The sequence below is a fragment of the Urocitellus parryii genome, chromosome 10 (assembly GCF_045843805.1).
Source record: "Urocitellus parryii isolate mUroPar1 chromosome 10, mUroPar1.hap1, whole genome shotgun sequence".
Lineage (NCBI taxonomy): Eukaryota > Metazoa > Chordata > Mammalia > Rodentia > Sciuridae > Urocitellus > Urocitellus parryii.
The window spans coordinates 15151647-15173514 of NC_135540.1; the positions used below are offsets into that span (position 1 = coordinate 15151647).

General features: G+C 42.7%; 1 pseudogene; it reads right to left on the minus strand.

The window, feature by feature from the left end:
• Window positions 1–7160: 7160 nt before the first annotated feature.
• On the minus strand, window positions 7161–7590 carry LOC113180949 (small ribosomal subunit protein eS24 pseudogene; annotated as a pseudogene).
• Between the last annotated feature and the right edge of the window lie 14278 nt (window positions 7591–21868).

Here is a 21868-nt window from a genome sequence, read left to right on the forward strand (position 1 = left end):
ATTTAACCCAATCATTAAAAGCAGGAGCCATTTCATGTGTGACAGCCATGCCTAGGTGACAGCAGTCTGCTGAAAAACACCCAGGACATCTCAAAACTTTGCCAGCAGACGGAACAAAGAAAGCCATGTGGGGCTCCCACACGGTGCCGAAAATCTGCCTGCTCTATGCAAAGCCGTGGAGAAGACATGACAGGGACCAACTTAGCACGTGATCAGGAATAACTCAGTGGAGAACGGCAATCTCTATGCCAAGAGCTTGAACGTGGGCCCCACTGAATAGTACAGACAGTGGGGTACACAGGACCATGGGGCAGGTTTACATGGACAGTTCATTTTGAGAACAAGCTATGGCTTTTCTAGGGGTCTCCAGCTTAGAGTATTTTTGCTGCAATGAACTGTTATCTCTGGACAAGCCATTTCAGCCCACAACAGCATGAACTAACAAAGCCCAGAGGCCAGTAGAGGCCACCTCCTCACCCTGCTTTATTATCTGCGGCCAGTGTTGCTATGACAACTTTTCAAAGTGGCCTTATTGGGGACCAAGAAAAACCCTGTAGGCACAGATTATGTCTACAGGACATGAAAGAGCTGGTCAATTCAGCTGGAGGTTAAATGGTCACGACAGCTTGCAAGTGTTATTTGGAAACCTTCCACCCCAGTTTTATAAATTATTTGAAATATTCACTTACATTGTCACGATAGTATATACAACCCTGAATGCAATAATTACATAGAACCCCAGAGGTTGCCCTGTCGGATTCCTATGATCAAAATGTAACTTTCCTCTGGCCAATATGAGCATCCCACATTGCAAGAGATTTTTTTGTTCCTAGCCCCTTGCTATTTAAGCCCCATGAGAGAGGACCTTTGTTGCAGAGAGTCAACTAGAAAAGGAGATCAGAAAGTTCACAGATTGCTGTGACTCTACGGTCAAGGACATGCCCTCAAAATAAGACAGATAATGAAGAGCTTTTCCTTATTTCCCAATTCTATCAGGAAAAAAAAAAGTCACTTCCCTTGGTGATTATTTATTTTCCACCTTCCACACGTGGTTCTCGTGATAATTGCTAACTTTGAGAGATGTTAGAACACTGACACTTATGTAAAGCAAAGTGCCTTTTGACATTTATGGAGTGCTGATTCTCTATAAATATAGGAAAGTAGTAATCATCACAAGACTACTCGATGGAATAGATCAATATTGAAGACAGATACTCTTCTTTCATTGAAATTCAGAAGGCAAAAAAAAAAAGTCCATTTTTTTTTAATCTCTTCGATCAACTAGCACGTTCTGTGACTTGCCAGATAAGATTTAAGATCCAAGTTATGACACAGACATGGGAAAATTTTAGGACCAAAAGAATCATAGGTCAGCTTGGTCTATTTCCTCTCCTCATATTGATCTATATATAGATATATGTGTGAACACCTTTGGAAATAGATAGTGGCAGCTGTCCTGCAATCACCTTATGATCTCTTGTAAAAAAAAAAAAATCACAAATTGTGGGCAGCTTGTAACACAAAAAAAGCAGTGATATCTATCTTAAAATTGCTGGAAAAGCAGATAAGCTTTGAAAGTTATTTGAGGAATGTAAAGTGTAAATTGTGCTTCCGATTTCAAGTGACATTTCTTTTCCTCATAACCAGAGACCAGTGCTGGATGAGGCACATGAGTAGCTGGTGTGGAGAGCACACCTAGCCCAGTCAGAAGATTCTGGAAGGGCTGAAGATGGCATCAATGCTTTTTTCCCTTTGGCATCTTGTCAGACTTGCCTGCGGCCTGCATGGAGGTCAAATATGTACAGGCCAGAAAGAGTGCCACCCTGCAGAGGCTCTGCCCATCTTGCAAACTCGGCTTGAGCGCATGTTAATGTTAGCATCCCACAGATCCAACAGGGCTCTTTGACCCTCTCCCCCACCACCTTTCATTGTATTTTAATATCTTAAAGAGTCAAAAATCTGATTGCTACCCGGGAGGTTCCAATTCCCACAAGGGTGATACAGGCGTCTGAAAATATGTCAAGCGAGATCATTCATGAAACAAATGTCAGTGGAGCACCTGCTCTGCACAGGGACACGAGAGTGTGTGGTACAGCTGGTGAGTGTCCATCCTGGAGCCTGGTGGCCTGGTTCAGACCCTGTCTCTGCCACTTGCTAGCTAAGGGAGCCTTGGACAGATCATACATTCTGTGCCTCAATCTCTCACCTGTCAACCCGAGGTAAGTGCACCTAAAGTAGTGCACCTACTGTCTACGAATCCTGTGGGGATTCAGGATTAGTTAATACTTGTGAAGCACGTCAACAGCACCTAGTCAAGCCAGAGTTTGACTGGCATCAGCGCTTAGGTCTCATGGGTGCGAGGCAGTGTCCAGTCACAGGGAGAATTTAGGAGCTCTGGGTTTCCAATGCCTTTTCTGCTCTGTTCTAAAGACATAAATAAGATGGGGGCATTCTTCTATTCATTTTTTTCCCCTTAGCTTAAAGTATCCAACCTAGAAGGATAGATGGTTAATTGCTCTTCAGTCTTTCCAAGATATTTACCATAATTGATCTCATAGTCCATTAGGCAAATTTTTTTAAAGCAGTTTGCTCCATTATCAGAAGGGAAACATGACGGCCTTCCGATTTATAATCCTGCTAATAATGATGACTCTTTTTATTGAGTGTCTACTACATGCAAGGCATTCTGATAAGCACTTACAAACCCACTGTCTTTTAACTCCTGGGAAAATCCTATGAAGTGAGAATCTGCTGCTCCTGTTTATAGAAGAGGAAAGTGAACTTGAGAAGGACTATGCACCTTGCCTAATGTCACATGTGTGACAGAGTAACACTTGCTGCTCTTACAATGGACTCCAGATCTCCGTGGCTTGACAAAGTCAGGCTTTCTGGATCAGCCAGAGGAAGACGCAGCGGGGGCTGGGCAGGTGGGTGGACTGTAACTGTGCAATGTCATTCAAGGACCAGGCTCCTCTGCCTCCTGGATCCTCTTCCAAGTTGGGCCCGCTGCGGGGAGAAGGGAGAGAAGATCACACAGGGAGGGTACACTCCTGGCCCAGGCGTGGCCGAGGCACACACTAGCCAGAAAGCACAGTCCTAGCCACACCTCACTGCAGGGGAGATGTGGAGAAGCAGCCCTACTAGGTGCAGGCACTCGGGACACCCTGCCAGGAAACAGCAACGTGAGGTCCTGAGCCACGGGCACTGCTCCCCAAGACCTTGCTTTCACCGCTCTGCTACTCATGACTGCGGGGGCCATTCAGATGTCCCTGGGTCCCCTGCCAGAGGACTTCTCACAAGACTGTAGGACTCACTCACTGCACCTGAAGTTGTACTTGTGAAATTTTTTCAAAATTTTATATATACCGAGTTACATAGAACTATCTGACAGGGCTTATTTAGCCTCATCCAGAAAACAATTAGGAACTGGACCTACTCTGTCCATCTGTCCAGCCTTTGATTCCATAAACAGGAATCATCTCTGACCCAAACGAAAAATGGGGATTGCACATTGTGGCCGTCTCTTCAAAGTCCCTATCAAAATATGACTAGCGCATTAAACTTAAATTTGTGACTGAGATTCCAATTGTGCGTATGACTTCTTCTGTTTAATCATCTTCATGTACCTATTAATTGTATCCTTCATCTTTTTTTTTTTTTTTTTGCTGGTTCTTTGTAGTTTTACATGATAGTAGAATATATCTTACTCTAATTCTAACCCCCAAACCTCTCCTTCCCCTTCCCTCTCACCACCCCTGCTCCCTTCCCTCCTTTGATCTTTCTGCCATTCACCGGTAGTTATTTTTTATTGTTTAAATGAGTGTGTTGTGGATGCACACAACAGTGAGATTCACTGTGGTGTCTTCATATCTTCATAGGAAACTTAGGTCCGATTCATTTCATTGCCTTTCCTTTTCCTATCCCACCTCCCTTCCCTTCATACCTCTTTTTCTAATCCAGTGAACTTCTGTTCTTCCCCTCCTTCCCGCCCCCCGCCCTTGTTATGCGTTAGCATCTGCATTTCAGAGAGAACATTTGACCTTTGGTTTTTTGAGATTGGTTTTCCACTTATCCTGTTAGACTCCAGATCTAGCCATTTACTGGCAAATATCATAAAGTCATTCTTTTTTATGACTGAAAAATATTCCAATATTTTCTTTATCCATTCATCTGTTGAAGAGCACCTACATTGATTCTGTAGTTAGCTATTGTGAATGGAACTGCTATAAACATTGATAAGGCTGCATCACTTTAGTATGCTGATTTTAAGTCCTTTGGGCACACTTCAAGGAGTGGGATAACTGGATCAAACAATGGTTTCATTCCTAGTTTTCTGAGGAATTTCCATACTGCTTTCCCTAGTGGTTGCACCAATTTGCAGTCCCACCAGCAATGTATGAGTGCGAATTTGCCCCCACATCCTCATCAACATTTATTGTTGCTTGTATTTTTGATAATTGCCATTCATAAAATCTCAATGTAGTTTTAATCTGCATTTCTCTAGTTGCTAGAGGTATTGAACATTTTTTTCATATATTTGTTGAGCATTTATATATATATATTTTTTTGAGAAGTGTCTGTTCAGTTCCTTTCCCCATTTATTGATTGGGCTGTTTTTTGTTTGTTTGTGGTTTTTTTGTTTTGTTTTGTTTTGTTTTTGATGTTAAGTTTTTTACGTCTTTGTGTATCCTGGAAATTAATGCCCTGAGGTGCAGGTGGCAAATATTTTTATCTCATTCTGAAGGCTCTCTCTTCATGTTCTTGATTGATTGTATCCTTGTTCTTGAACTAAGGAAATAAAAAGATGTGTTGATATCTCATCACTGTGTGATAAACAAGAGAAAAACTTAAGAATAATGTCCAAAGTCTGACATACTAATTCTGCACTCAAAACACAATTAATGACAGATATGCAGCGATGGCTACAATCCATGCAGATCTACACAATAATTAAACCTGAGGGAAGACTTGGGTCATGTACAAAACAGCAGCAAGGAAGGTCTGGCAAACATCCTAATTAAAATTTCACTCTTGAATCTGGTTACTACTACTCCATAAGCAACATATTGAAAACCATCTCAGTAAAGTCATTGATTCCTGACAACAGAGATTTTATACTCAAAGATTGGGTCATTTGAATTAGCATTACTATTTCCATCTTCCAAATACTTTCAACTTCTCTGATTTCTTAGCAGAAGGTAAGGAGCCCACCGACTGACCTGGGCTTAGGAAATGCAAGTAGAAATGACAATTGTCACATCCAAAGATTTGAGAGCAACTAAGTGATTTACCACATTCCCATTTTCCTGCCATGGTGGGTTAAAAATGGCCATAAATTCTCTTCAGCCTCTCCCATCCAGAGATGGGGTCGGTTTCTCCTACTTTTGATTTCACTAGCCCTGCCGCAATCTGGCCGGGCACAATTCAGGAGCCACTTGTCAAAAGAAACTAACTTTATTTTTAGAACCACACACGCCAAACAAAACAGCTCCTCAGGAAAAACCCTCAGAGCCCAACTGCCACCACCGGCCTCCCACAAGCCTCTCACACCAAAACACAAGCCTCTCCCACTCCCCCAATCCTCCTGCTCTTGAGGCCGATTGGCTGGGTCGTGTGGGCGGGGCCAAAGAAGTCCCCCAATGAGCAGCTCCGTGGTCTGAAAGGGCAGGGAAACAGCCCAATGAGCATCACCGCAGAGGAGCCAATCAGCTAGATGTTGCTGGGGCTGCTGTGAGCCAATCATCAGCCAGCAGCTGGAAGTTTGCTGGGGCCCCTTGGGCTATGGCTCTCAACATCGCCCTGTGATGTGCTTTGTCCTCCAGAAGCCCCTTGCCACTCACTCTTGCCTGGCCACGTGCACAAGGCCAGGCCTGACTCCTCAAAGACAAGTGACCAGATATCTAGAACAACCCACCATCCCAGAAACCTCTGGTAAGCCCAGCTGTGTGAGTGAGGTCAGCAAGCCCAGCCAGTCCCCACCAACCTTCCAACTGTCTGCAGCTACAGCAATGGACAGAACAGCAGAACAGCCAAGCCAAGTCCAACCCAAGTTACCAAAAAATTTACGAACAAATCAACAGCTGTTTTCATCAGCGCTCTGTTTTAAACATGTTTGTTACACAGCCATCGGTAACCGAGACACCAGCCTGGGCAACTGTCTTGTACCCTTGTTCTTGAACTAAGGAAATAAAAGCATATATGGAGTACATATGGAGCTTCATTGGCCTGGACTTCTGAGTGAGGGTGACCTGGCAGAATGCTCATCGCACAGTGAATGTGTAAAAGGAGTAAGAAATAACCCTTTTGTCACTTAAGCCACTGAGATTTTTATGGTTGCTTTTTACTGCAATAGAACCCAGCCATTCCTGACCAATTGAGAAATTGGTACCCACAAGTAGAATTCTGCTCTACCTAAAAATAAGAAAACGAAAATGTGAGGTGAGACAATGAACAGAAAGGAAACAGCTATCTATCAGAAGTAGCAAGGAGGAAAATGCCCCTGACACAATGATATCATATTTGGCAAAATGTTTCTCCTCAAAAACTCAGAAGGCAGAAAATGTAGCACACAGGCTGCTAAGGAGATCACGTGGGATGAGTGACGATTCAAGCTCCCAGGAGTCCGTGTGGCTGATCATTATCAAAGGATGCCCTGATTGAAGGCAGCTCATGGTCATTCTCAACAAAAATCCAGTCCATCAGCTCTGAAGGGGAAGAGACGCCACATCGCCACATCAGTGGCCTGTGGAGAAATGTTCACCCACAAGGTGAACGTAGAAAATATTGAGATGGGACATGACGCATTTGGCTCCAGAATGCTGGGAAATGAAAAGATCAGCCAAACCGTCAGACTTCCCAGCTTTCTTAAATAAAATATGTCCCAGGTAACCTATGGAGCACAGGCTGCAAATAAAGAGGAACCCAGTGAAAGAGGAGAAAACGTTTGCTTGGAGTTTTGTCCCCTTTTAATATCTATCTATCTATCTATCTATCTATCTATCTATCTATCTATCTCTCTCTCTCTCTCTATTTTCTATCTCTATCTCTATCTCCCTCCCTCTGTTCCTCTCCCTCTCTCCCTCTCTCTGTCTCTCAGTTTTTTACAGTTTACAGTTTATTAATTCTCTTGTGAAAAGGTCACAACATCTCTACAGGTAAAGTCACTGAAGAATCTTGACCCTGCTTCTTGACCGGCTCCAGCCCTGGGCTTGGCAGTGCCCCCTGGCGGTGCCTCTGCCTTTCTGCGTTCCGTTCGGGCCTTCTCTTCACTGTCCTCTCGTGGTGGTCTTCTTCTCACACAGGCCAAGTCTTACAAATCTAGGTTTGAGTTCATTTTCCTTTGCAGGGTCCAGGGAATGGTAAATCATACCAGTGCCCATCCCCTTGCCACCCTGAAATAGGCTCTGAATCAATTTACAAAGATGACATTCAGTAGAGTCTTGCACATTTGGGCTAGTTTTTCCTGAATTTCTCTCCTAGGGTACTGCTGCCTTCCCAGGGTGAAGAATATCAAGAGCCATTTATTTATATCCTCTAAAGGGACTGGTTTGTCATGAACTTCCTGGTCCGCGTAGTTACTGAGCCATTCATGATGGCGGCTGATCATCAGGCAGCCAGGGAGGGAAAAGCCCCACCTTTTAATACTCCTGTGCCCTATCTGTTGGAGGCTCTTTGTTATAAGTGGCAATGATGGAGGAAAGATAACTTAAAAAAAAAAAAGTCATTCTGTGGTTCTTTTTATCAATGTGTAAGACTGATACAATCAAACACACAGTCAGGGTGTTATGTAGAATGTGACTTCGAATAAAAGAGATGGTTTTGTTTTCTTTTTTTTATTTGGATTTTAAGTAAGTTTTGAGAAATGTGATTTTTGCAAGACAGCAGGACAGAGAGGAGTTGTTAAAAATTTACAGTGATTCTTAGACCCATCCCAGCTTTCCCTGGTATTTTTATAGACATGACCTCCACTCAACCTTTCTTCTTCCTGGAACTGCAACCACCATACTTGAAGTGTGCAAAAAGAGGACTTAGATATCAGCAGGAACTCCAGGTGGGGGAGTGAGATTTAAGTGCAATTGATAACAGGCATCAGATAAATCTCAACCAAGGGAATGAGACTGTCCCTTCTCAAGCAGCAGGCTTAAACATGCCCAGACCCATGATTGATAGATGTGCGCTGCTGTTTCATACACACCAAGGTGACCCCTTTCGCTCAGGCTGCCATAGCAGTGATTCTTGAATAAATGCCCCCGACAGAGAAAAAAGTGCAAAAAGCAATTCTAATAAGCCAGACTCATCATCGGATCAACATCCCTGAACTCTGGTGACTGAACCAACCCAAGCCGGAGCCCAGGACTTCATCAGTCCCGCTCGGTGTGGCAATTCTAGCACTTTGACTCTTTTCATAGATGAGCCTTAAATATAAATACACAGCGCAATCCATGCCACCCCCTCCAAATTTGAGAACATACTAATAGCAGGCCAAACAAACTTGAAGGCTCAGTGGACAAAAGATATCCCCAACACTGTACCCGAATAGGATTGAAGGCCCTGGCAAAAAGCTCCTGAGGCCATCAAAAAGAGGTAAGGAACCAAGAAACAGGTTTTGGCTACATGCATCCCACCCCCAAAAAATTACCCACTGAAAAAAATCAAACTAAACCATTTTAATATCAAACCAAATAATGTTCTGACTTTTTAATTAGTCAGTTTGGGATTTTCTAGGTATAGACCATGTAGATGATAAAATTTCAAAGGAATTTTTCTTTTCTTGCCCCAAACTGGAACTCGGCTCTTCATTTCTTGGTTGATATCAGTTTCAACAGACAACTTCTCAACCCAGGGTCTGCAGTTCCTCACTGGTTAAGGAATAAATCTTATCATCTAAACCAACGTTCAGCCTCATGTCCCACTGACTCCTATTCACCAGTCCAGCCTCAGTAGACCACTTGATGTTCCCCAAACATGCTTTCCATACCTCTGTCTTCTGTTCTCCTAAACTGAAATGTCCTCCTCCCACTTGTACTAAAATCCTAACCAGAACTGACACCAGTTATTCAATATGATTTTCCTGAACAATACTATCTTCCTCAGCTCCAAAAACTATGTGTATAGAGCGACCTCAGCAGTCACTACAGACAGACCAAGAGCTCGTTGAAGTCAAGAATCATTCTTCATCCAGAGTGACATTCTTATCATCTAATAGAGCACTGTATTAGTTATAAATAGCTACAAATTACCCCAACTTGGTGACCCAAAGCACTCATCTACTCTTTCCTAGTTTCTTTGAGTAAGGAACCCAGGCCTAGCTTAGCGAGATGTAGGTCATCCAACTCTGGATCTGTCACAGGCTGCAACCAAGGTATTGGCAGGGGCTAGGGTCTGAAGGCCTAACTGGGGGTGGACCCACTTCCAATCTTGCTCCAGTGGTTGTTGACAAGACTTAATTCCACATGGCATATTATTTTGTTCGATTCTCTGCTGCCCGAGTCTCTCCACGGGGAAGCTGGATTCAATACAATATGGCAGCTGGGTTCATCAGAGCGAGTGAGGGAGGAGGGCAGGGCGGTGTCACAAGATAGAGTACTTTCAGGTCACTGTCTTTTCTATGGTTCATTTTTGGCATATTTTACTTATTAGAAGTGAGTCACGGGTCCCGCCCACTAGCAAGGCTATTACACCAGGACATGAATACCAGAAGTTCAGATTGTTGAGAACTGATCAAAGCTGCCTCTAACAAACGCTGTGCTTCATGGAGTCAGCATTCAGTGTTCATTTATAAAAGTATAAAAGAAATGTGACATTTTCTTCACATATCTTTAGTTGTATGATCCATTCTATAAACTTTAAGATCATGTAATAATAGAAAATATATGAAATTTATGTTCAGAAGCACATTTTCAAAATAAGCATTCGAATGAAAAGAATTGATTTTGAGAGGAAAAAAACACCTCAACTATAAAATCTGCCTCAAGATTTTAAGGATCTTGATGTCTGTGACTTATTTTCTCTAAGTTCAGAAGAAAATAAATAGACAAATAATAAAGATACAAAAAAATGTGGCAAAATATCAACACTGTTTAATCTAGATGGGAGATATTTAGATACTCATTGTTTAAGTCTTTCCGCTTTTCTGCAAGAGGGGGTGGATGTTACAGAACTGTTCTACAGAGCCCACTCATAAACTAATAATAATATCACTCAGGGATGGTGACAGTGTGATCTTATGAAGGCGCACTAGCTGCCACATCCAACAAACCCAACCACCGAGTCTTCATTTGATTAAATATTTGTATCCCACTCTTGGCGAGGTATAGAGTAGGTCTCCTTATGACTCTAGTTTTCATGGGACTGTCTCCTCCAGAGTACCCCAGAAGGAGAAGGTATGTAGACTGTTACCAAAAGGATTCCATGTCCACAGCTGAAAATGGTATCCGTCACTTCCCATCGTATCTCATTGACCAGAAACCATTCAAATGGCCCCAAACTAACTTCATAGGAAATATGGTCTGTCTACGTTCAGGGAAAGGAAGCAGGACAGGGCTCCTTCTAGCCAGTCTCTGACAGAAGAATACAGTCACTCCAACGTTGTCCTCTCTGTCTATGAAGGGCTCATCCTCCTTTCAATAAGGCTGCCACTCCAGTTCCCAACAGGAACCCAAGTGCAGGGGCACAGAGTCAACTCAGTGGTTTGGCCATGGTTTCCCAGTTCTAGCTGAAGGATCAAGCTGGCAGCTTGAACGTGATTATTCCTCGTTCTCAGCGCAGGAGTACTTTCAACAAGTTACAACTAGGCCGAAACAGTGCCACTGTCTCTAGATGAGACAGGGATGCTGCCACCTTTAGGAAGCTGAAGTCACTCAGATTTGGCATTCCCTCACTCAGGCCTGACAAGGTGGCGCTACCTTAAGATCCTGACTCAGAAGCAAATCTTTTATGCTTATATTCCTTAAAAAATGTTTAGCAAAGCCAAAATAGAATTCAATCTCTATTTATGAGAAAAGCAATCATTATCTGCATCCGGATCCTAACTTTCTCGTGTTTGCACAGGAGAGGAGAATGGAGTAGGGTATCCAATCCTCCTAAAACCAGGGAGGGGGGAGAGCCAGTAGGATATGGATGAAACCAACTCAAGAACTGCACACAGGCTTCTTATCTGAGGGAGTATCATTGCAGTGCAGGTGCTTTTAAGATGATCCCAAAATATAGGATTCTCCAATAAGTGACTGGGGGCGGGGGAGTGTGAAAGTATTGTGTTATGTCTTTTCATAGGCTTGCAATAGAAATAATCAACTATTCTTACAATAAAAATATAGGATTTCATATACTTAAAATATTCAATTACTTCTTACCATAGAAAAATTCAAAGAAAAATATGTGATCTGGAGCATTGCAGGGCAGGAATGTATGCGTGTGTCTGATGGAAATGCCTGATAGTATTGAACAGATGAGTATAAAAAAGAAAAGCCTATAGATAACTCTTCTCCTTTACAGATGGTCTGCATTAGCACAGCAAGGGGAGGAGAATCATAAGTCTGCATTATGACTAATGTATGCAGCATATCAAGCAATGCAATCTCTCTTTAATTGTTAGTAATTCTTTTCACCAATAGCAATATCAGAGACAAAACTTTAGGACTTAATAAGCATATGTTTGTTGCACACAGAGGAATTTGAGGTCAAGGGTATATAAAACTATTAACCAAGCTTACATTTTCTCAACATCACAGTTACAAGACAGAAGAGAGCCACACCGATGGAGACAACAGCTCCATGCATTACATTGGAGAGTGAGTTCTTGGTGACCACCTAGGTAGAAGGCCTTAGTTTGAGCCTATGAACTCCAAGAGGGTTTCAAAAATCAAAAGGCAAGAATTCCTTCTATACTTTCCTTTGAAAAGCATAAACTGGGACTATTTTGCCACAATTCAGCAATTCTTTAACTTACTACGACAAGGGATATATCTTTCTGGTTGGATCTAATTATAATTACACACATCCTATCTGTATCTAGTTGCACAGAAGTGAAGTGCACATTTAAAAGACCTAAGATCCTGAGTCACTGGAAACAGGGCTACTTTTACCCACCGTGAATAGGATTTAAAGTTGCAGGAGGCACTGTTGGTGGAGCTCAGTGGTAAGACATGTGTTGAGCATGCACAAGCCCTGGGTTCAATCACCAACACCCAAAACCAAACAGAACAAAAATTACAAGGATGGGTCCCTGCCCCTAATAATTATCCCATAATTCTGAAAAGCTTCACTTTTTCCATTTGCAAGAGTAGGGTTTTGTAATCCATGAATCTCATGAAATTTGACACCAAAATGTACAATTTTTGTCTAAGCTTGTGTCCTTTTCTTGGGGAAAGAGTCTAGAGCTCTCACCAGATTCCCCAAAGATCCTTGAGCACACTAAAACTAAGACACTGAACGTTTACTTGGTTAATAAGCTCTTCAAATGCAAATTACCCTTGGAAGGTTAGAGATGTCTTTGGCACACATAGTTCTGGAAAGCTGGATAGCCTGTGACCAGCACCCACAGAAACTCCCACCAAGCAGAAGCCTCCCTCCAGGCCAGGTGAGTGGGGCCCTGGGGTGGCACCCACCCCTCTGTGTCCTCAGATGCTGCACCGTACTTGCTCCATGGTCCCTTCTCAGCCAATTTCTCAGGTTAAGAAGTTGTGGGAAAGCAGTGGGCAACTTGAGAATTAGTTCCTGAGCTTCTCAGCTCCCTTAGAACATTTAGGACTGAGTGGACAAGTTAAAAAATACAGTATGTATTTTTGTCAAATTCCTCTGTGCAATTTGGCAATAACAATGCTTTAAAAATATTTTTTTTTAAATTTCCAGATCATGTTAGAATCTTGACCTCTTGAAGAAGATCACTCAATTGATGAATTTACATGTAAAATTATAAACTAAAGCAGAGTATTATAATTTTATTGAATTCAATCTTTTTTAAAAAATACATGTCAGTATCAATTTGTCACCTGTCCTCTTTTGGACTTAACTATCTTTTATTGTAAGATGACAACGATCCTAATTTTCGGGTATTAAGCTATCTTTTATTTCACAAAATCGTAGTGATAGAAGATGAATAGAAAAAGATGACGATCCAAAATTTTAAAAATCTCCCTTATTCACAAAATCCAAAAGGCTAATACTGATGAAATGCCAAAATGTGAACTGGCTCATCCGTTTAATTTCTATTTTCAAAAATCTTCATGTTCTCATGAAGAAAAAGGACAAAAGCAATGAGAGAATGGATAGAGAGAAGTTGGGATGTTCTGAAGTTTGGGAACACTGGGGGAGGGTGGGCATCTTTGTCCATTTTCTGATGCTATCACAAAATACCCAAGACTGGGTCATTTATAAAGAATAGAAATGTATTTCTCACAGTTCTGGAGGCTGGGAAGTCCAAGATCAAGGTGCCGGCATCAAGATACAGGCCTTCTTGCTGCATCCTGATATGGCAGAAGGTGGGAGGGCAGTAGAGAACAAATCTGCTCCTACAAGCCCTTTTCATAGAGGCCTCCTGACCTAAACATCTCCCATCACTGTTGCATGGAGGGTTAAGTTTCCAACACATGAATCTGAAGAACACAGTAACATGGCAGTTGGCATCAGAGGAACATCACGTGTGGGTTTGTAACTCTTGGACATAGTAGGAGAGATCTGGGAGTGTGGGTACCAAAGAGAGGTGGGGAGGCCTCTCAAACAGATTCTGCTTCTTTTGTCCAGTTACCACTGACCTGTCCCGACTGTCAGAATATAACTGTGATAGTAACTGCCTAACAAACCTAAAACCAAAAGTACACCACCAGTGTAACCCCACATCATACACAACCACAAGAGGGGAGGTTATATTCCACGTACGCATGAGATTTCAAAATACACTCTCATGTCGTATCTAACTAAAAAGAACAAATAAAATTTTTAAAAAGTAAAGTTATATAGGGGAATATACAAACACTTACTGCACCAAGTGGAACACATATCCTAGCTACTGAAGTTTTTAAACTCCATGTGTGCTACTTCTATGTACCCACAGTTTTCTTCCAATTAAATAATTCCTTATGGGAAAAAAATCCCTCTACTGCAAAAAAATATCTTGAAGACACTGCATTTTATAAAACCTAAAGGTTGTATTCAGAAAAGATTACCTGAAATGTGTATTTATGGAGAATTCTGGAAAAAAAAATTTTTTTTTAATTTATAGGACTCTATCACTCTGAGAACTCTTTAATATCTGCAGAGAAACAGAGAGATACTACTTAAACATAGATAAGTCTAACAGAAGCAGGCAATCACTCTCATACAGTTAACATGGGCCTGTTACAATAGCTTCATTGCAAGGAAATTCCCTGTACATATTCTTCCCGCTGTTCTGAAGTTGCCTCAGTCACCCATTTGCTCCTTCTACAAATGCTTATGGTCCATTTCACCCCATTCTAACACAACTGGCTAACATATCATGCAGCCAAACAAGGATGTTGGATCTTTAAATAGCAAAGCCAATATTTATATTAATTGGAAAATATATTTTCAAATTTCTAAAAGCCCTGGCAGAAGGTTGCCTTTTTCTTTTCTTTTCTTTTTCTTTTTCTTTTTATTTATTTATTTATTTATTTTTTTAGAATTGTGACCATCAGTCTGATACGGCACCACTCACCCTGTGGCCTGCTGTTGAGATCTCTCTGGGCCACTTGCTGCCTTTGGTTTACAACAAAGAAAAGCTCATTCTGTACTTTATAAAAGGATCTTCTAATAAAAAAAAAAGCTCTTACCTGTCTCAAAGGAATATTGGAAGGAAGGATGACTTAGATAATACCTTCAAAGTTACGTTTAAATGGTGCTATGGAAATAGAAGATGCTATCACGACTGTCATTATGTCATAGACAATAGTGCTACTTGTTTTTCTTGGAAAAACTAACTTTCAGCAACAACAACAAAAATCCACAAAGCAAATATACCTAACAGACTTTTTTAGACTTAAAAAGGCATGTGTGGGTAGATGGACATTTCCTTTATATGATTCCTTCTCTTTCTTCCCCTCCAAGTTCAAGCAACCCTGTGAGACCAGGGGTTGGGAGAAGAACAGAGACAAGCAATAGCAATAAATAAGCAGAAGGCATCAGAGAACAAAATTACAGAAACTTATCATCAGAAGAGACCTTTGACAGCAGGTAATTCAAACTCATTGTTCTCTAGTGGAAGACTTAGACTCAGGAAAGTTAAGCAACATTCCATACATAGCACACATAGTTAGAAAAAAAGTTGTCCTGGTTCCAAACATAACCAAATGGCTGGAAGGAGAAAAGGAACTCTGCCAGTTCAACATCAGCATAATCCCAGTGTATACGCCTCCTTCTCCAGTTCACAAAGAAGGCATCCAGGCTCTGAGATTCTGCAGTAGGAAAGTTACAAGGCAGGACCCTCAAGACTAATGACCTAGATATCTTTCTGACCCCAATGCAATCCCTAGCTGAGTAACCCAGGATAAATAATCTCTGCAAGGGTAATTTCCCTAACTGGAAAAATATTGGCAAGACCTACCCACCACAGATTATATGAGAAGATTATATGAAATACTACCTAGGCTGTGTTAAGTGGTGTAGAATGATAATTGTTGCTTTTAATGTCCCTAGATAACAAAAGGAAGTGAGAAAATGCATATAAAGTGTTCATCACAATGTCTGACATTATAATAAATACTCAACAAATACTGGGAGTATTATTGCTTCAAACTCCTGTATAAGCGTTGATGTAACAAGTATTTGTTGAGCTCTTCCTAGTCAGAGGAACTGTGCTCTGTCCTGGGGATTCCACTCCCTGGGTTCTACTTGCTTCCATTCAAACGGAAAAGACAGACATGCAGTCAAGGGAGTGCTTTATGTCAAGGTTGGGCCAATGAAGCCCACAGGTCAGACCCATGTCTATCTTCATATTGCCTATAAGCTAAGAATGTATTTTATGTTTTTGAATTTTGAGAAAAAATAAATAAAAAAGAATCTTTTGTGGCTCATGAAAAGTGTATATGAAACCCAAATTCCAGCATCCATAATCAAATTTTATTGGCGCATAGCCACACACAGTCATTTACATATTGTCTATGACTGCTTACGGCCCATAACAGCCAAGTTGAATAGTTGCAGCAGAGACCATATGGCCAGCAAAACCCAAAATGCTTACTATCTGGCCCTTTGCAGAATAATCTGCCAACGCATGTCTTACGTCTTGGTAGATATTACCATACAGATGCACACTGAGGGGTGCTAAAAAAAAGCATAGGGAATGGGGACACCTAACCCTGTCTGGCACCTGGGGGGCATCACCTAGGAGCAAAGCCTAAAAGGATGAGTAGGAAATGGAAAGGGGGACGTGATGTGTGAAGACCCAGAACATGGCAGAGCAGGAGAGGATCTGGGAAAACAGCAAGATGCTGAGTGCTTGTTCGAAGCTAACCTTGACCTCATTGTCTTAGCAACATCCATCAGTGTTATCGTGTGTACTTCTGGTTTTCAACTGTCTACGAAGTCCCAAGAGTTTGTCCTCAAATGCCAAACCAGTTATCTTCTCTCAGGAAAAAAAAAAAAAAAAAACCATCACACAGAACTTTTGATCCCTCGGAGCTTTTCAAGTTTCTGACAAAAACGAGATGCAATGGCCTCATTATGAATATGCGCCTCCTTGTGTCCATGCCCAGTTTCATCACCCTGTGTCTTGGGATTCATCTGTAGCTGTGAATCATCCTCATTGCAAGTGTTAAAAGCGTATTTGGCTGTGAAGTTTTAAGGAGCCCCAAGAAATGTATTATGGTTTCTACATGAGGTGCCCCCCAAAAGCTCCTGTGTGAGAAAATGCAAGACCATTCAGAGGTGGAATGATTGAGTTCGGAGAGCCTTAACCCCATCAGTGAATTAATCCCAGACACCATTAATTGAGTGTCAACTGAAGGTGGGTAGGGGGTTGCTTGAGGGGCATGGCCTTTGGGGTATCTATTTCATATCTGGTAAGTGGGGTCTCTCTCTGCTTTCTGATCATCATGTGAGCCACTTCCCTCCACCACATTCTTCTATCCTGAGGTCACCTCAAGCCCCAAGGAAAGGAGCCAGCTGTCTCTGGACTGAGACCTCTGAAACCTTGAGTCCCCAAATAAGCTTTTCCTCCTCTATAATTGTTCTGGTCAGGTCTTTTAGTCACAGCAGCAGAAAAGCTACCAAAACCTCACACAATCTATGGATAAGAGAAACCAGAGGAAAAAGACAACCAGCAAGACGAGGCAGGGCTGAGCAGGCAGCATCCGAGTGACACCTGGAGACATAAGAACAGCTGGCCAAAGGACGGACGCTGTCTTCTGATCCCTAGGCTGGAAGATGAACTGACAATCGAAAGATCTGCTTGAAATCTGGGACATGGAGGAGAAGCAAACGGCAAGTGCCTAGGTGACTTCAGTGGTGGGGACCTGTGACACAGCCCTGGTTTCAACATGTCCACGGGAAGCCCTCTTCTTTCAACTTCAGAGGCTGCCACGTACTTGAAGTCACATAACAGAAGCTAAAAAAGACCAGATACAAATGTGAAATACTTACATACTTATTATCCTCCTTGGAGAAAAGGAGGATAATACGTCCCTGAAATGCCTCCTCTAACCCCAAGTCAAGTCAAGGTTACCATGAGAGTGACTTTGGGCTGAAATGTCCAGGTAAATATCATCTCAAAGAACACTGGCCTCTGTCACGTCTGCTGGGGGTTTGGGCAAGTCAGGCTACCTGTTGAAAGCGGCTTTCTTGCATATGGGCCAAATTCCTTGGGAAGCTGGTCATACGGTGGGACACAGTGGGCTAAGGTAATGAGGTCACTGCTTCTGCAAACTAGTATCCTAACCTATAAAACCTCCCCATGGTAACTGGTGCAGAATTGAGGGCCCTGTGGGGAGGGTGTGCCAGTCATCTAGCCGGTCACCACTGCACAAGGCATCACGAGGGTTGGAGATGCTTTTTTGTTAAGTAATATCATAAAGGATAGGATGCTGCATTTCTTAGCAAAGCACTGTGAGGGACCAAGCTGCTGTCTGTCCAGCCTGTCCCCACGGGACCTTCCCTGGAAGCATTTTTCAGCACACCTTAGGTCTTGCACACTGTGTTGGGTACTTTCTTTGTCTCTCAGCAACCTATCCCATTGTCGTACTACAAATGGCACTGTGGACAGTTCCCGTGTGCTCACACAAGTACCAGTTTACTTTCTCCTCTCATTTGGCAAGGCCAGTTAACCATCAGGCAACTGCCCTGGGCAGCTCAGTCCTTCAACTTGCACACATGCATCTCCATTCACCCCAGCTCTGCTAGGCTCCCCCAGTGCAGCCTGGAGCGTTACTTAATTCTTCCAGCCAGTTCTTATTCCTCCAACAACACGGCGAGTGAGTTCCTCAGTGAGGTGTGCACATGCCATGTCCTGGTGAGACTCTAAGGAGCAAGACAGAAATGGCCCCTGCTCTCCTGAAGCTCTCTTCCTAACAGGGAAAAGAGATGTGAGAGTCAATGAACTGAATTCTCCAGGATGGTAGAGTCATGCCGCCTACCAGAGCCAGAGTGGTCAGTGGCCTACAGTGAGGAGGGAAGAGAAATGGACACTCCCCTCACGGACAGTTCCTCGGGGACCCCTAGGCAGCATGATTTGTGTCCTCTAATTGGTAGTGTGGTTAAACAAATCTGCCTTTTTCTCTCAGCTATGAGGGCAAAAAGTCTATGCCATGGAGACAAATGCAAGCCCCAAACAGCATGCAGGGCTCACATCATGAAGGATAGGATGCTGCATTTCTTAGCAAAGCGCTGTGAGGGACCAAGCTGCTGTCTGTCCAGCTTGTCGCCATTGGACCTTCCTTGTAAGCACTTTTCAATAAATCTTAGGACTTGCACACTCTCTTTGGGTATTTTCTTTGGTCTCTCAGCAACCTATCCCATTGTTGTAGCACAACTGGGCTGTGGACAGTACCCACATGCTCACACAGTATCAGTTTACTGCTCCCAAGTCAGTCTCTTCCCCTGGCTCCCCATTACTTCAGTAGCTGCCCTCCCAGAATCCTCCTCAGTGTGCTGATAGACTTCCTTGGGCATCTCCACCAGGGCAGCAGAGATGCCTAGACATGCCTGCACAACAGCAGGGGATGTCACAAGTGTTATATCCTGGGAGCTACACAGCCCCTGAGAAAATGTCCTTCGATTCATCAGCCCCTGGTTCATTAGCTATGCTGGACATGCCCGAACGGCACTTAGAGGCAAACCAGTCTCCCAGCTACCGGCATATACAAATAATACTTACGGAGTGACCCTGGATGCAAAGAAATTGTGCAGTTTGGATTGCTGAGATCAAAATTGAATCTGCACCGCATATTTATCATCCCCCAACCAATATCCTCACCATAAATCAAGCTCTAGCACTTTGTAGATGTGCTTTCAGGTACAAAGTACCTCCTCGGTTATGTTCTTCACCCAAAAACAGTGCATTTTCTTAAATACAGAGCCAAAGGCAGCAGACCACTCAACTAAATAAGAAAATGCTCTTAATGCAACAAATATTCTCCATGCTACCTAACTCCAATAAAATCAGAGGGAAAATATATTTCCTCTGCCCTCAATAAAAAGAATGTGCGCAAGTTTTAAAAAAGCTGAGGGGCCCCACTTATAACATCTCTTACAAAGACAATCAAACAAACTACGTGCTCTTCATAAAGAATTTGCAGGGTATAGAGTGCGTGACTAGCATGCATGAGGCTCTGGGTTCCATACCCAGTAAAGCACCCATGCGCGCCCACAGACACAACACACACACACACACACACACACACACACACACACACACACACAACTACACGAGTCATATGGTTGGTTATTTTAGTATTTATGTGTATGTCAAAAGTATACATGACCTTATACAATAAATAAGATCGCACTAAACAAACAGTAAAAAGTCTGTGCCCTAAGGACCTTTATAATCAAAGGTAAAAATAAAACAAGAAGGATACCTCCCGCTGAAGCCCTGGGTAGAACACTTCATCCACATGCAGGCTGCCCCAGGTGGGAAAGGCCATCATGGCAGAAAAAGGAGTGTGGGAAAGACAGAGGAAGACAGTGCTGGGCTGGACAGTGCTGAGTTTGTTGTCTCCCCGGCTCCATCAGCTGGACCAACCGTGTTCCACAGGAACTCCCTACGCAGAGACCACAGTGGAGGGCATTGGTTTCTAGTGGTGGCTCAGGGTACCTCTCTGAGATGAGATCCTCCAGATTCTGGCTCTGATGGGGTGTGCAGTTTGGATCTCCTCTGAAGCCCCAGTTCCTCATCTGTAAGAGGCGGTCACAACAGTGATATCCTTGGGCCACAGGTTCTCGAGAAGATTAGATGAAACAACAAGAAATGACAGTGCTGATATCGTTTTTAAAGTCATAAGTAAATTTCATCTACTATTTTCTTAAAGGAAAATGTTTGTCCCCAACTTGAAAAACAAAGGAAGTAGCAGAATGTGTGGTGAGTGAAGGGCAAGATACCACAAAAGTTCTTAGGATCGGCACTAACGGATTATAAGGACCCTCGGGCAATTTCTTCATTGAAAACAAAAATATTAGACTACACTGTGTTGGACTCACCTAAAGCTCCTTTATATCCTTAAAATCACTCCATGGCTGAATTTAAAACCCTAAGTTCCTACATAAATCACATTTCTTGCCAAAACACCCAGCACCATATGGGCTCTCTTGCTCTCTGTAAGCTAGATTCAGTGTCACCATCCATCAAATGATGTCTCCCAAGACACGGCTGACACATTTAGACTAGGTTGTGTGTGTTTGTCCTGATTCCTGACAAAGGACACGAGGAAGGATCAGTTCCTTTCTTATAGCTCAACATCTGTCCCCCCGGCCGCAGGGTCCTTTTGTTCTGAGGGTCCCATGACTTTGGCACTTTTCAGGAAAGAAATGGCTTCCAAGACTTTATACCTCTGGAAAAATTCCTGAAGGCCTGTATTCCCTTTCCCCTGGCCACCTGAGTCCCTTTGAACATAGCTCCAGTTTACTTCATGAGGTTTTTCAAATCTGGTAGCCCTGGAAGAAAAACCGCAACGTTGACTCTGAACAATAAAAATGTTATTGGAACTACATGGATGACCAGAGAAGCCACCGAGGAACAGCATCTTCTCAAGGAAATGCTCAGAGGTTGGCGGGTGATTTCCAAAGCCCAGAGTTGTGGTCCCAAGTGGCATCACATGACATTTCAAAATCTCTCTCCCTTCATATTTCTCATGACCATCGATGCAGAAACCCTGCTTTTTTAATGAGAGTTAGATATCATTTCATTTCCTTCATGTTCCACGAGCATTTTGAAATCCTGTAACAAAGGGTGATATGAAACGGATATGGGAGATTTATCTAAAATCCAATTGTGTTTAGCTATCGTGCTGCTTAGGGAAATCCCCCCTGTACTCGATGGGACATGATCTATTTATGTGACAATAGACAGCAGCCACAATAAACGATGGTGAGTGATTACCTAAGCTGCAGGTATTAATGCTGTCCCCATCTCCCTTTCCCCTGGCCACCTGAGTCCCTTTGAACATAGCTCATTTCTATGAAATCCACATCCCTTCCGTTGAATGAGCTGTTTCTCTCACATATAAATTAAATTAAATTTTCTAACAGTGACAGTCAGTACACCAACACAGAGAAGACCGACTCTGCGTGTCCCCATTGTGCTTGTAATAATACATGTTGATTTCTGTTTACTTTCAGTTGCTGAAAAGCAGCTCCAATTTTGAAATGCAATACAGAAAATAAGAAAAACAGTTCTCATACAGTATTTAATCGCAGTGGTAGGCTG